The sequence below is a fragment of the Molossus molossus genome, unplaced genomic scaffold, assembly GCF_014108415.1.
Source record: "Molossus molossus isolate mMolMol1 unplaced genomic scaffold, mMolMol1.p scaffold_m16_p_1, whole genome shotgun sequence".
NCBI classification, from domain to species: domain Eukaryota; kingdom Metazoa; phylum Chordata; class Mammalia; order Chiroptera; family Molossidae; genus Molossus; species Molossus molossus.
In genome coordinates this window covers 18,233,411-18,246,870 of record NW_023425344.1, presented here as the reverse complement: position 1 = coordinate 18,246,870, position 13,460 = coordinate 18,233,411, and positions in this window count along the sequence as shown.

Sequence of the window (13,460 nt, the reverse complement as noted above, 5' to 3'; positions counted from 1 at the left end):
ATTGGAAAGGAGAAAGTGAAACTGTCCTTATTTGCAGATGACATGATATTATACATAGAAAACCCCAAAGACTCCATCAAAAATTTACTAGACTTAATAAATGATTTTGGAAAAGTAGCAGGATACAAAATTAACATCAAGAAATTGACGGCATTCTTATATACCAATGATGAACTCACAGAAAGAGAGACTGAAAAAACAATCCCATTTACCATCACAGGAACAAATTAAGATACCTAGGAATAAACTTAACCAAAGAAATAAAGGACTTATTTGCAGAAAACTACAGGACATTGAAAAAAGAAATAGAGGAAGATATAAAAAAGTGGAAGCACATACCTTGTTCATGGATGGGAAGAATTAACATAATTAAAATGTTCCTATTACCCAAAGCAATCTATAGATTCAATGCAATCCCCATCAAAATACCAACGACATATTTCATAGAACTAGAACAAATACTTCAAAAGTTCATATGGAACCAAAAAAAACCCCAAATAGCCACAGCAATCTTGAAAATGAAGGACAAAGTAGGTGGAATCACAATACCAGATATCAGGTTACACTACAAAGCGACTGTAATCAAAACAGCCTGGTACTGGCACAAGAACAGGCATCTAGACCAGTGGAACCAAACAGAGAACCCAGAAATGGATCCAAGACATTATGCTCAATTAATATTTGACAAAGGAGGCAAGAGCATACAATGGAGTAAAGACAGCCTCTTTAATAAATGGTGTTGGGAAAATTGGATAGCTATATGCAAAAAAAATGAAACTAGACCATCGACTTATACCATACACAAAAATAAACTCAAAATGGATAAAAGACTTAAATGTGACCCATGAATCCATAATTCTAGAAGAAAATGTAGGCAAAATTTTGGACATCATGTGCAGCAGAGTTTTCACTGATACATCACCTAAGGCAACAGAAACAAAGGAAAAAATGAACACATGGGACTATATCAAACTAAAAAGCTTCTGCGCAGCAAAGGAAACAACCACCAAAATGGAAAGGCAACCCACCGGATGAGAGAGCATCATTGCCAATGATACATCAGATAAGGGGTTAATTTCCAAAATATATAGAGTTCTCATATAATTCAACAAAAGAAAGACAAAGAACCCAATTAAAAAATGGGCAGAGGAGCTGAATAGACACCTCTCCAAAGAGGACATACAAATGGCCAAGAGACATATGAAGAAATGCTCAATGTCACTAATCATCGGAGAGATGCAAATTAAAACAACAATGAGGTATCACCTCACACCTGCCAGAATAGCCACCATCAACATATCATCAAACAAGTGTTGGCAAGAGTGTGGAGGAAAGGGGACTCTAGTACACTGCTGGTGGGAATGGTGCAGCCACTATGGAAAACAATATGGTGTTACCTCAAAAAATTAAAAATTGAACTGCCATTTGACCTAGTGATCCCACTTCTAGGAATATACTCTAAGAAGCCTGAAACAACAATCAGAAAGAATATATGTACCCCCGTGTTCGTAGCAGCACTATTTACAACAGCTAAGATCTGGAAACAGCCCAAATATCCATCAGTAGACGAATGGATAAAAAAGCAGTGGTACATATACACAATGGAGTACTATGCAGCTGTAAGAAAGAAAGATCTTTTATCCTTTGAGACGACATGGAGGGACCTGGAAAGTGTTATCCTAAGCGAAACAAGCCAAGCAAAAAAGACAAATACCACATGATCTCACTTATTTGTGGAATATAATGAACCTAACAGTCTCAGGAATAGGGTAGATCCAGAGATGTGGAAGTAGGGTACAGACTGATAACCCTCAGAATAGGGGGTGGTGGAGGGAGGGAAGAGATAAACCACAGAACTTATATGCATGTACGTATAACCAATGGACATGGACAACAAAGCTGGGGATGGGGTGGGGAGAATAGGGAGGAGGGTGTCAATGGGGTAAAAAAAGAGAAACATCTGTAACAAAAATTAAATTAAAAAAATAAATAATAATAAATGTAAATATTAAAAAAAAATACCCATCTCATGACAGTCTCGAGAGGATTAAAGTAATGTAAACGAAAGCACTTGTAATTTAGAAAGCACTATTCAAATATAGGATGTGAATATCACTGCTGACCTTGAATAATAGAAAGAAAAAACCAAAATGATCAGAGAAAAAAGGCAGAGAGAAATGAACTCATCAACAGGTATGTCTTTCACAGGAGAAATGAATATGGCGGCAGAGAAAATGACCCGAGGCCACAAATTGAAAAATAAAGGAATAACATGGCAATTTGTTGAAGAATGAGTTCGGACACTGGCAGAGGAATACTCTCTCCGGAACTGAGAGCGAGAAAGGCTGTAGATCCCGCCGATGAAGAGGAGGGCTGTCTTGGCAGCCAGGGACTGGGAACAGCCGTAGCAAACAGCAATGGGACCCCCAAAAGGAGCTCCAAAGACAGATGTTAGCATTCTTCTGTAGGCAAGAAAACGTAAATGTAAATAAAGCCTTACTCTGCCTGCCTCTGTTCCTGGCTCCCTGGATGGCCTTGGGCCGGTACCACACACATTTAGAAAGATAAAGGCATTAAGGTTTGTTGTATGAAAAGCAAACATTTGCCCAACATTTAACGTGGTAAGGGCTGCGTGGGCAGGGTCATTAGATAACACTTATTTCTCCAGAGTGCACAGGCCTTTTCTCCCCAGTGAGAGAATATGGTGCCTCCACAGGGCAGCAGCTTTGCCGGCCAACATCTGGTTTAAATCGCACCTCTACCAAAACTTTGTTAAGTACTTCCAAGACCTCTCTGCTCCCTTTTCCTTATCTTTAGAATGGGCTAACACAGATACTTGCTTGATGCGTATCGTCTAACCATTCAATGCATTAACACACAAAAACTCCCAAAGTGCAAAGAACAAATATTAGCTAAGCTCATTATTATCATAACTAACCAACATCATGTGAATTTAGGGGATTGTTCATTTATGCATGTGTGAAATCAGGATTGCAATGAAATAAAAAAATGTCCCTTTGGTGGTATTATGTCCTAATCTGAAATGCCCCCTGAGATTAAGAAAGGAAGATAAGAAAACCTCTTGTTAAGATCCACAGGGCCAGGACTATATCCATCCTGTTTATTGATGCATTCCCAGCACACAGAATAGTGACAGGTACATATTAGGTGCCCAGGATGTCGTGTGTCAAACAATTCCACATGAATTGCTTTAATCATTCCTTGTGTTAAAAGGTAGATGTTCCTTGCCATTTTACACATAACCCAAATAAAACAAGACCACCTTACACGAAGCAAAAATCTAACCTGTTGGCAATGAAAGCAACATAAATCTGAACATTGTACTCAGGGAGAGCAGGGTGGGGACACACGTGATGGGAAAGAAGAAATTAAGGCCCAGCCACTGCAGACCCTCCTCCCAGAGCCCCAGCTCCACCTGCCCATCTCTCGTCTGCTCTCCACTACGGAACCTGCTCAGCCACCTCACGTTCCCGAGCTCGCCTCCCTTCTACTTCCAAACCTTTTCTCCCTGTGGCCGTCCAACAGCTTTTTCTTTCCCCAAAATATTTTTGTTTATGCATTATATCGTATCAAGTTGGTTCCAAGTGAAACAATAACATAAATCCTTAGGTTCACGGTGGATTAGGGACAAGCCCTGAGGCGTCTTCCCAGAGAACGTTGGCCCTTCCCCCCTACACGCCTTGCTCGTACTTGCTTCTCTGCACCGTTTCTGACACTAACGGAGACATTTCCCTTCCATTCCACAAATTTCCATCTTGACTCTTGTCCTCATTGGTTTTCTCCCCAGAGTCAGTTCCCATCACTACCTACTCTAACATCACAGGTTCCTCGGGCCTCCTCCTCGGCTTCTGTTTCCCCTCATCCCCAGAAATCAGCGGCCTCTCGCTGCACACCAGGACTGCTCTCGTCTGGAAGGTTTTCATTCCAGAGTAATTCATTGTTCAGTGTCTCCTCGGAGCCATTTAGAATAGACTCGTAATTTTATCCATTAGCGATGAGCTCGTTGATGATGCCTATCGTACATGTCATTAAAAGACAGCCCTTTAAAAGTGAATGTAACCAGCTTTCCTTATCATGCAGCAGTTGGCTCTCTCCTTGTTGCACTAGGACCTGAGGCCTATTTTTAACCACGGCCTCAGTTGATTTGGGCTCCAAGATGAAAATCCTCAAGATCCCTCTCTGTAAGGCTTTATTTATCAATATTCTCTGTGAACTGGTAATGAAAACTATGTATGTACATAGGTGAATGGATTGCTTCACATTTCTCATGCTTTGTTCGCTGTGTATTCAAATTACTCACTGGCCCCGTGATTTGGATTTCCCCTCCGTAAGAATTCCCTGCTTGTCAATGAATGTGAGCTACAGCAGAAGACGTTGCCGAATCCAGAGGTTTCCCACTGCTGTAAGTGTTCTGATGCTAAATCAATGATATGTATACCTAAAATAAGTTCCACTTTCATTCCCCAATATGAATTCGCCGAGATGAGTAAAAGTAGTAGCGGCTAAAGGTGTTCCCACACTCTTTATGTTTATAGGGCTTACTCAGTGTATGAATTGCCAATATCTACATTCATTACTTACATGAGGTTTCTCGTGCATGTGAATTTGGTAATGTTGAGAGTTGTTTAAGCCCAGCCCAAAGGACTTCCTACAATCATTGCATCCATATGGCTTTTCTCCAATACGAATGATCTCACCTGAGGCAAGAGTCATGGCTGAAGGCCTGGCCTTTGGTGTCACTCTGTTCATAGGTTTCATGTTTATTACTAATTCTGTGGGGTCTAGTAAGGTCGGAGCATTTGCTAAAAGCCCCACCCTCATCACACTTATGGGCTTTTCCACAATATGAGTTCTCTGACAGAGTAAACACGAGCCTGGCTCAGAAAGCCTTTCACGTTTATTATATCCACATCTTTTCTCCAGCATCTACTTCTCCTTGATGTTAAACAAAATAAGAGCCATGGCTAAAGACCTTCCCACGTTTATTAAATTCACAGATTTTGAGTCCATTATGAATTCTGTGATGTCGACAGAACTTTGAACATTGATGAAGGCCATCCCATAATGCTCCCTCTCAACAAGTTTCCTCACAGAATGTAAGTACAGCTCTTAAGCAAAAGAATTAAATCCCTCTCAAATTCACTGCACTTCAAGATTTTTTTTTCTTTTATAAGCAGTTTTATGCTTTATAAATAGCTTTCTCTTGAAATTTGGATCATGTGGATGATATTTACGTGTTTTCTTTGTGGGTAAAGGCTGCTGAACAAAAACAAACAACAGATAAAAACTAACTTCCTATGAGAACATCCCCCAAACTTGTTACATTTGTGTGTGTGCGTGTGTGTGTGTTTTCACAGAAGAAATTTTGTTCTAGCTACCTCTGTCCTTAAATTGATCGTCCTTTCCTGTTTTTACTTGAACAGAACATCGTTAGGACATGTCTTGTAAGATTTTTCCGTTGTTAACTCCCTGTGCAGTTCTTGGTAAAGGTCCAGCGTTGGAGTTCACGTCTTTGTCACACAAGCAGGCTGCTTCCCTCTCCACTGATGGCCGGCTCTGTGGGCTGCGTTTCTGCTGGGACACATCATCAGAACTGAAGACTCACAGCCACTGTGACAGGCAAACAGTGGCTCCCGAGATGTGCACGTCCTCATCCCTGAGACCTATGAATATACTGCTTTTACACAGCAAATAGGACTTTGAAGGTGTGACTAGGTTAAGGACCTTGCAATAAAAGGTTATCCTGGATGACAGGTAGGCCCAATGTAACCACAAGGGTCCCTAATAGTGGGGGGGGGGGGGGAGAGCAGAAAGGGAGGGAGAGTGACTGCAGAAGAGAGGTCAGTGAGGAATGTAAGGACTCCACCTGCTGGCTTTGAAGATGGAGGAAGGGAGCCTTGAGCCCCAGAACCTGAGGAAGACAAAGAAACAGATTCTCTCCTGGAGCCTCCAGAAAGAAGCCCAGTCCTATGATATTTGCCTTTAGCCTACAAAGACTCTTGTCAGACTTCTAATGTCCAAAACTGTAAGATAAAAATTTGGGTTGCTTTAAGCCAATGAGTTTGCAATGATTGTTACAGCAGCAATAGAATACTAACGCATCAACTGGGCAGCCGTGGCGGTGCCTAGGGTAGAGCCATCTTCACAGAGTGTCCGTGGCAGCATGGGAGCATGCTCTCTAATCTCCTTCAAGAAGAAGCTGCTGTGAGGAGTGTAGCCGCTGACAGCCTTGAGCTGGGGCACCTTTGGGACCCATCACAGATTCAACAGCAAGGACACCCTCTCCCTGGGTGGCTCCCAGCCAAAGAGGATGATGAGGGTACCAGAGCCCAGCCATTCCCACCTAAGAGGGGACTCCTCTGATGAGAAATCTTTGATCTGGGCTCCCCATCAGCCTGGCCAAGACTTCCTCAGAGCTGCACTATAGATGGACAGTCTTCTTACTCAATTCTCCTTCCTTTCCACTCTTTCTTCACAGCTGTCAGTCTTTCCTCTGGCTCCTCCTGATTTCTCTCTCTTTTATCCTACAGACATTTCCTCCAGTGAATCTCTGTATTCCTAATTCCCTCTTGGTGCCTGCGTCTTGAAAGATCAAAACTGAAACACCTAAGGCCCAGCTCCAAAGCTCCTGTGTCCTGGTAGTTAGCCATAAAAAAGGATCCCACTGCATCTTTTCTGGCTCACTACTGCCCCTTCATATTTTTCTTAAATAATGTCATCTAGCTCTCTTGGTCTCTTTAATTCCTCTCTCCACCTCTTACCTAGGATGGAACCCATCCAAAGTGTAATAATTGATTAGGCAGGTAAAGAATCCTTGCTCATGTCAGCTGTGATGTATCATGGTGTGTGTGTGTGTGTGTGTGTGTGTGTGTGTGTACAAGTGCAAATATTCATAATCTAATAGCTTTTCTTCTTTCTCTGTCACATGAAAATAAGAGACCCAAGACTCAGAAAGATTGAGTAACTTGGCCAAGGTCACACACTAGCACATGATGAAATCCCTTTCAATGACAGATCTTGCTGACAGCAAGGCCCATGCCACTTCACCCAAGCTGTGTACACTCCGTGTGTGCAAGTTTACTTGTGGAGATTCCCATGGGTGTTTACTCTAGATCCAGATGCATCTGGTAGACCAGTGGGGAGAATCATACCAAGACCTTATCTGCATGAGGAACCGAAGGTCCTCCTGGGAAAACACTCATCCCAGGCTAGAGTCAAGTGTGCAGAAGTGATCCCAGCCTGGCGGGATTAGCATGATGGGAGGGCTGGAGCCCAGCATGAGATTCCATAGTCGTGTCCACAGTCTGCCTTCTGACCCAGGCCCCACGGACTTGCACCAGAGTTCTGGGAAGAAGGATTTATAATAACAAGCTGGATTATAAAATATATATTAATAAAGATGAAAACACCCAGTGTTCGCACATCCAGTTTTAATGAGGCGAAGATTAAAGGCATCCAGAGCACAGAGTGTGGAAAGCGTTCATCACAAAGAAAGCCCGTCTCGATGCAGCCAGAAGCAAGAGCAGGCTGGTTGGTCTGCGGAGTCAGTTCCTGCGAGAGAGGCAAACTGCCAATAAGACGGCAGCAGGAGGAGGACCCCGGAATAGCGAGGGAAACATTCGCCAGAGCAGCTGCTCCCCACCCCTGCAGTGCTGACCACACGGAGGTCAGGCTCTGGAATATTCAATGCCCTGGAAATGTTCTCTATGCTCTGCAAGGGACAAGGATCGTTCCACCTCTGTGCCTTGCTCCTGCTTTACTTTGCTTCTCGTGTAAAAGGGAGGTAGTGCTTCCTAGGTTTTGAGAGCCTTGTTTTTTAACCCCTTGAGTTAGCTCAGCACAGGGCCTGACATGAGGACTGTGTTTAAGAAACAAATGAGAGTCAATTTAAAATAAAAGTGGCATGTGCGCTCTAGACAGTTTGGAAATTAGAGGAAAGGGGACCGTCCCCACTGTAAGCTCCTCCGCTGCAGGAAGTACCAAATTTTCCAGTTGGTCTGAAGGCCTGTGCACATGCTCTTGTTTCCTGGCTGAGGTCATCCCCTGGATTCTACATTGGCTGTTAAGAAGAGCTAGCTCTGCCCTGGCCGGTTTGGCTCAGTGGTTACAGCGTTGGCCCTCGAACCAAAGAGGGCCCCCACCATCCCGGTTCGATTTAGGCCAAGGGCACATACCTAGGTTGCGGGTCGTCTCCAGGGCCCCAGAGGCAACCAATCGATATGTCTTTCTCACACTGTTTCTCTTTCTCTCTCTCCCTCTCTCCCTCCAGCTCTATCTGAAGATATATGGAAAAATATCCTCGGTGAAGATTAAAAAGAAGAAGAAGAGCCAGCTCCTTGAACCATTCACCCAGGGCAGAGGCAGCATCAGCAGAGATCTGAGGAAGGACAGGGCTCCCAGAGACCTTTGGGTGATTCATTAAATCACTACTGGACTGCAGTGGTGCCTAGATTTTTCTTTTGATCCCTAGCGTCAACTTTGATCTAGGCCTCCTGGGACCACCACCTCTAATTCAGAGGACTCCAAAGTGGGTACGGGAGGCAATTCATCGATGGCTAGGAGGTTCTACTTCTTTTTTCATCTTATCCTTTAAATATTCCTACATAATTTATAAATAAATTAATAGTCCTATAGTGAGGGTACAGGCACAAAAAGTTTGGCTGATGAGGGAGTAATGACACAAGTTTGGACACCAGTTTTAATCTCTTGTATTTTGAACTTTCCAGACCCTTTAAGGTTATTCCTTTTTCAATCTTTCACTCACCATAGATTTACTGAGAGCCTACTTATGGGCGACCCCTGTTCCGGGTTTGGGAATACAATATTAAGATGGAAAATGTCGTTGCCCTTATAGAACTAACTGGGACATATAGACAGTAAAAAAGTTATTTAAAATATTTAATATTATATAGTAATAAGTACCATTTAAACATTAAGCAGGTCTAGGGGCTAGAGATAATGGGAGGTGTTATTTCAGATGAGGTGGCGGCATTTCTTCTCTGAGAAGGTGGCATTTGAATACAAATTTTAAATAAAATAAAGGCACAAGCCAAGCAAGGATGGGATACAGTGCCATGAGAGAGAGAGAGCCCACAATACAGCTTCCTAAACAAGTTCGACACTTATTTCTCTCTCACCGAACAGACTAAACAGAAAGAATTCAGAGCTGATATCACAGGAAGCTAGAATCTTTCTTTGGCTTCTCTGTCATCCCCTAGAGCAGAGGCCAGCAAACTTGGTCCACTGTCTGTTTTGGTCAATAAAGTTTTATTGCAACACAGCCATGGCCACGCCTTTACATGTTGTCTTGGCTTCCTTCGTGCTCCAGGTAGAGTAGAATAGTTGTGACAGAGAACACATGGCCCGCAAAGCCAGAAATACTCACTATGGGCAGAGACCTCATTGGTCTGTCTCTTGCTTTAACAGTATTTGGACAGGACAAACCCGGGGCGCCCCTTCTTCCAGCCTCTGATCACACTTCAACCTCTTTCCAGTCCCCACCTTTGGAACCACCTCGGCCATCCTCAGCCTCTGAGACCAGCCAACGCTGTTTTTGAACCTTAACTCCCATCGTCAAATAACCAGAGCCCCAGATTCGTCTGAATTATTCCACTGGAGTGGAGGCTGCGTCGATCACCTGGTCACCCTGCATCTGTGGCCTCTGGCACCTACCTCTCTCTGGGCTTCTGTTTCCACCACGACGAAGGCGGAGAAGAAGCACCAGGGTGCTGAGCGTCTCTTAAAGATGCACAACCAGAGCGGTGGCCACATTCTCCTCTAGGACATGCTGAAGCCTTCCCCACAGGACTGGGGTGAAACTCAGGACGCCATGGAGGCCTCCTGGCGAAGAACCTGAACCAGGCCCTTTGGGATCCGCGTGCCTGGGTTCGACCCCAACAGCCCCTCAGCTCTGTGACTTCCTGGAGAACCACGTCCTGGATGAGCAGGTGAAACTCATCAAGAAGATGGGCGGCACCTGACTCACCCCCTCGGGCCAGCCGCCCCCAGGCTGGGCCGGGCGTGTCTCTTCCACAGGCTCACCCTCAAGCACCACTCGCAGCCTTGAACCCAGAGGCCTCTGAGGGGCCCCTCTGCACCCCCTGGTGCTAGGCTTCTGCCTGCGCCTCTCCCCAAAACCAGTAGCCATCCTTTTAACTACCTCCGAGCCCTCTCCCATGCCTTGGACCAAATGGAAAGAATAATGCTTTCTGCAGCAAAATAAAAACACAAACATTTACTATGTGCCCCTTTTCTGAAAAAGCCTCCTGATAGCGCTTTAGCTCACAGTGTGGAGAACACACGTCAGTGTTACCGTGGCCCCAGGAGCAGTTATCGTGGAGCAGGAAAGAGCCAGAGAGAGGCAGGGATGCTCTCCTGGTCCTCACTGTCCAGCTCATTCAGAAACACTGAGATTCAGAGCACACCGTGGATTCTGTAGCCCGCATGCCCTCTCTCCCGCCCTCCCCAAATGGGATTTTTGTGTTGTGACCCCACCCGACTCACATCCCCAGAAACAGCCTCATCTCACACCCTGGTCCTCCCTCCTCACTGCTCTCTGGTGTGCACACCCCAGGGGAAGGCCCCACTGGGGGACAAAGGGCTCCTGATCAGTGTAGGAGGGATCATAGCACCGAGGACGCTCTGAGCTATGAATCTTTGAAAAATTGCTTCTGGAAATGAGGAAATGCCACAGGCAGCTGGGGAGGAGGGCAGAGATGGGCACGTGGGGCGACCTGAAACAGGACTTCCACTGGGCAAGCACCCCAGACCCGCCCGCGGGGCCCCCCCAGATCCACAGAGACAAACTTGTTGTGGGCTTCACTGACGGATCGCACCACCCAGGAGTTGGCCAAAGGCCCGTGAGAAGAATGTGGATCTGCAGTGTGTCAGGATTTCACAGAGAGAGAAAGACAAAAGGAGCCTCTTCTTTCCATCCCCTGTGTTTGCGGAGTTTGTCAAGATCGAAGCAACTCAAATAACATCATGATTGGTGTCCGTGAGGCTGCATCATCCTATTTCATTGCCAGGGCTGTGTTTAAATCACAGATGAAATAAGGAGCACGAGACTTGAAATACTACGTGTAGATCATTTCAAGAGGTGGTGGTGCCTCTTCCACAGTTTTAGGAGGCAGGACTGTGTTCCATCTCACAGCCTGTGTGATATCAGGACTCCCTGCCCCCCGCGTGGTGTCGAATGAAGAGGGATGCATAATTAGACCCAAAGAAAGAAGCCAGGATGTGAGATGCCAATATACTGGGGGCTTTATCGTTAGTTCAGCTAAAAGCATGAGATTGTTATGCCAATCGAACTAAGCCAGTCAGAGAAAGACAAACACCATCTGATCTCACTACTATGTGGAATCTAATGAACAAAATAGAATCAGAGGCATGGGTACATGGAACAGACTGACAGAGGTCACAGAGGAAGGGGAGGGAGAATTGGATAAAGAAGGTGACAAGCCCTGGCCGGTTTGGCTCAGCGGTTAGAGCGTCGGCCTGCGGTCCAGAGAGGCCCGGGGTTCGGTTCCCGCTAAGGGCATGTATCTCAGTTGCAGTTTGTCCCCGGCCCTGGTTGGGTTGTGTGGGTGGCAACCACTCGATGTGTCCCTTTCACATCGATGTTTCTCTCTCTCTTCCTCTCTCTCCTTCCCACTCTATCTGAACAGAAAATGGAAAAATGTCCTCAGATGAGGATAAAAAATAAATAAATAAACAAGAAGGTGATGAGAGTAGCCAAAGAACACATATACATAGCCCATGGACACAGACAACAGAGTTGTGAAGGCCAGGGTAGGGATGGGAGGGGTTGGGTGTAGGTGGGCAAAGGGGAGAAGATGGGGAAAACATAAATAAATTGGTCTCTTTTAGATTGGTTCTCTATGCTAACAGAGTGGTATGAAAGGTTGGAAGGAACCAATAGTGCTGGGTTCACCATGACAAGTGAAAAAGGTGAACCAATAGAAGTGTATAGGAGTAAGATGGAGTGGGTGGTGGGTCTCCCTGGCCCATTGCCAAGAGTCAGCGTGTAGGTGAGCAACGCTGTCCCAGGACAGACAAACCGCGTTGGGCACCCTCTGCCTTCCCCTAATTCCCTCCGGAGGCCCAACCCCTCCTGGTTGCTCCATTTCCAGCACCCAGTTCATACTTAGAAAAGCCCTAAATGTGGTTTGTGCTAAGGAGAATATAACTGAAAAGAGCCCACATGGACCCAGTCCCGACCATCTGCTTGTTAACAAGGATGGAAGATAGATTCTGGCGCTGATATTCGAAAGCGAAGAGGGAGAGGCCCGGAGGGGGCACCTGCCCATGCCGCGTACTGCACACCCGACGGACGGTTGCCCCTGGGCCCGGGAGGACAGGCAGGCACCTGGCGTCCGAAGGCTGCAGACAGGGGAGTTTGGAGGGACAGAAGCCTAGGAATGGCATCTATCCCCAGAGAGGAAATAAAGAAGAGTTTTTGGTTTTTTTTAAAAGTTGTATGGTATGAAGGCGAGAATGCTTAATATAACCGCTCTTTTTTTTTTTTATCCTTACCTGAGGACAGTTTCCCATTTTTTTGTTCAGGTAGAGTGGGAGGGAGAGAGGGGAACAGAGAGAGAGAGAGAAACATCGATGTGAAAGGAACACATCGAGTGGCTGCCACCTGCACGACCGACCAGGGCCGGGGACAAACTGCAACCGAGATAGCGCCCTTAGCGGGAACCAAACCCGGGTCTCTCAGGACCGCAGGCCGACGCTCCAACCGCTGAGCCAAACTGGCCAGGGCAATATAACCACTCTTTAAAATTTCTTTAAAGTTAAACAAATACTTCCCATAAGATTCAGCAATATCATTCCTGAGAATTTTCCCTAGAGAAATGAAAACTTAGGTTCACATAAAAACCTTACATGCGTGTTTATAACAGTTCTACTTATAATTATCCCAAATTGGAGACAACCTAAATTGTCTTCTATAGGTGAATGGATAAATGCCCTATGGTACAGCCACACAAAGGAATACTGCTCAGCAATACTAATAATTAAAAAAAAAACCACTATTGATATACACAACAATTGAGTGGATCCCAAATGCATTATACTGAGTTAAAGAAACCCGGTATGATTCCACGTATGTGACATTCTCAAAAGATGAAATGTGGAGAACAGACCAGTGGTTGCCAGTTAGGGTAGAGAAGGTTTTAACTATAAAGGGCAACATGAGGGAGGATTTTTGTTTGTTTGTTTGTCTTTTCTGATGATACAACAGTTCTATCACTTGATTGAAATAGTGAGCACACAAATCTATACATGTCCCAAAACTCATAGAAATCAATATACACACCCCCAAAATTAATTGTACTGTATGACCATTTAAGACATTAAAAGTTTTAAAATAAATCTTTAAAAAGAGTGCTTGATATGGTTTATGGAGACGTGAGTACCAATTCTTAGCAGGTATG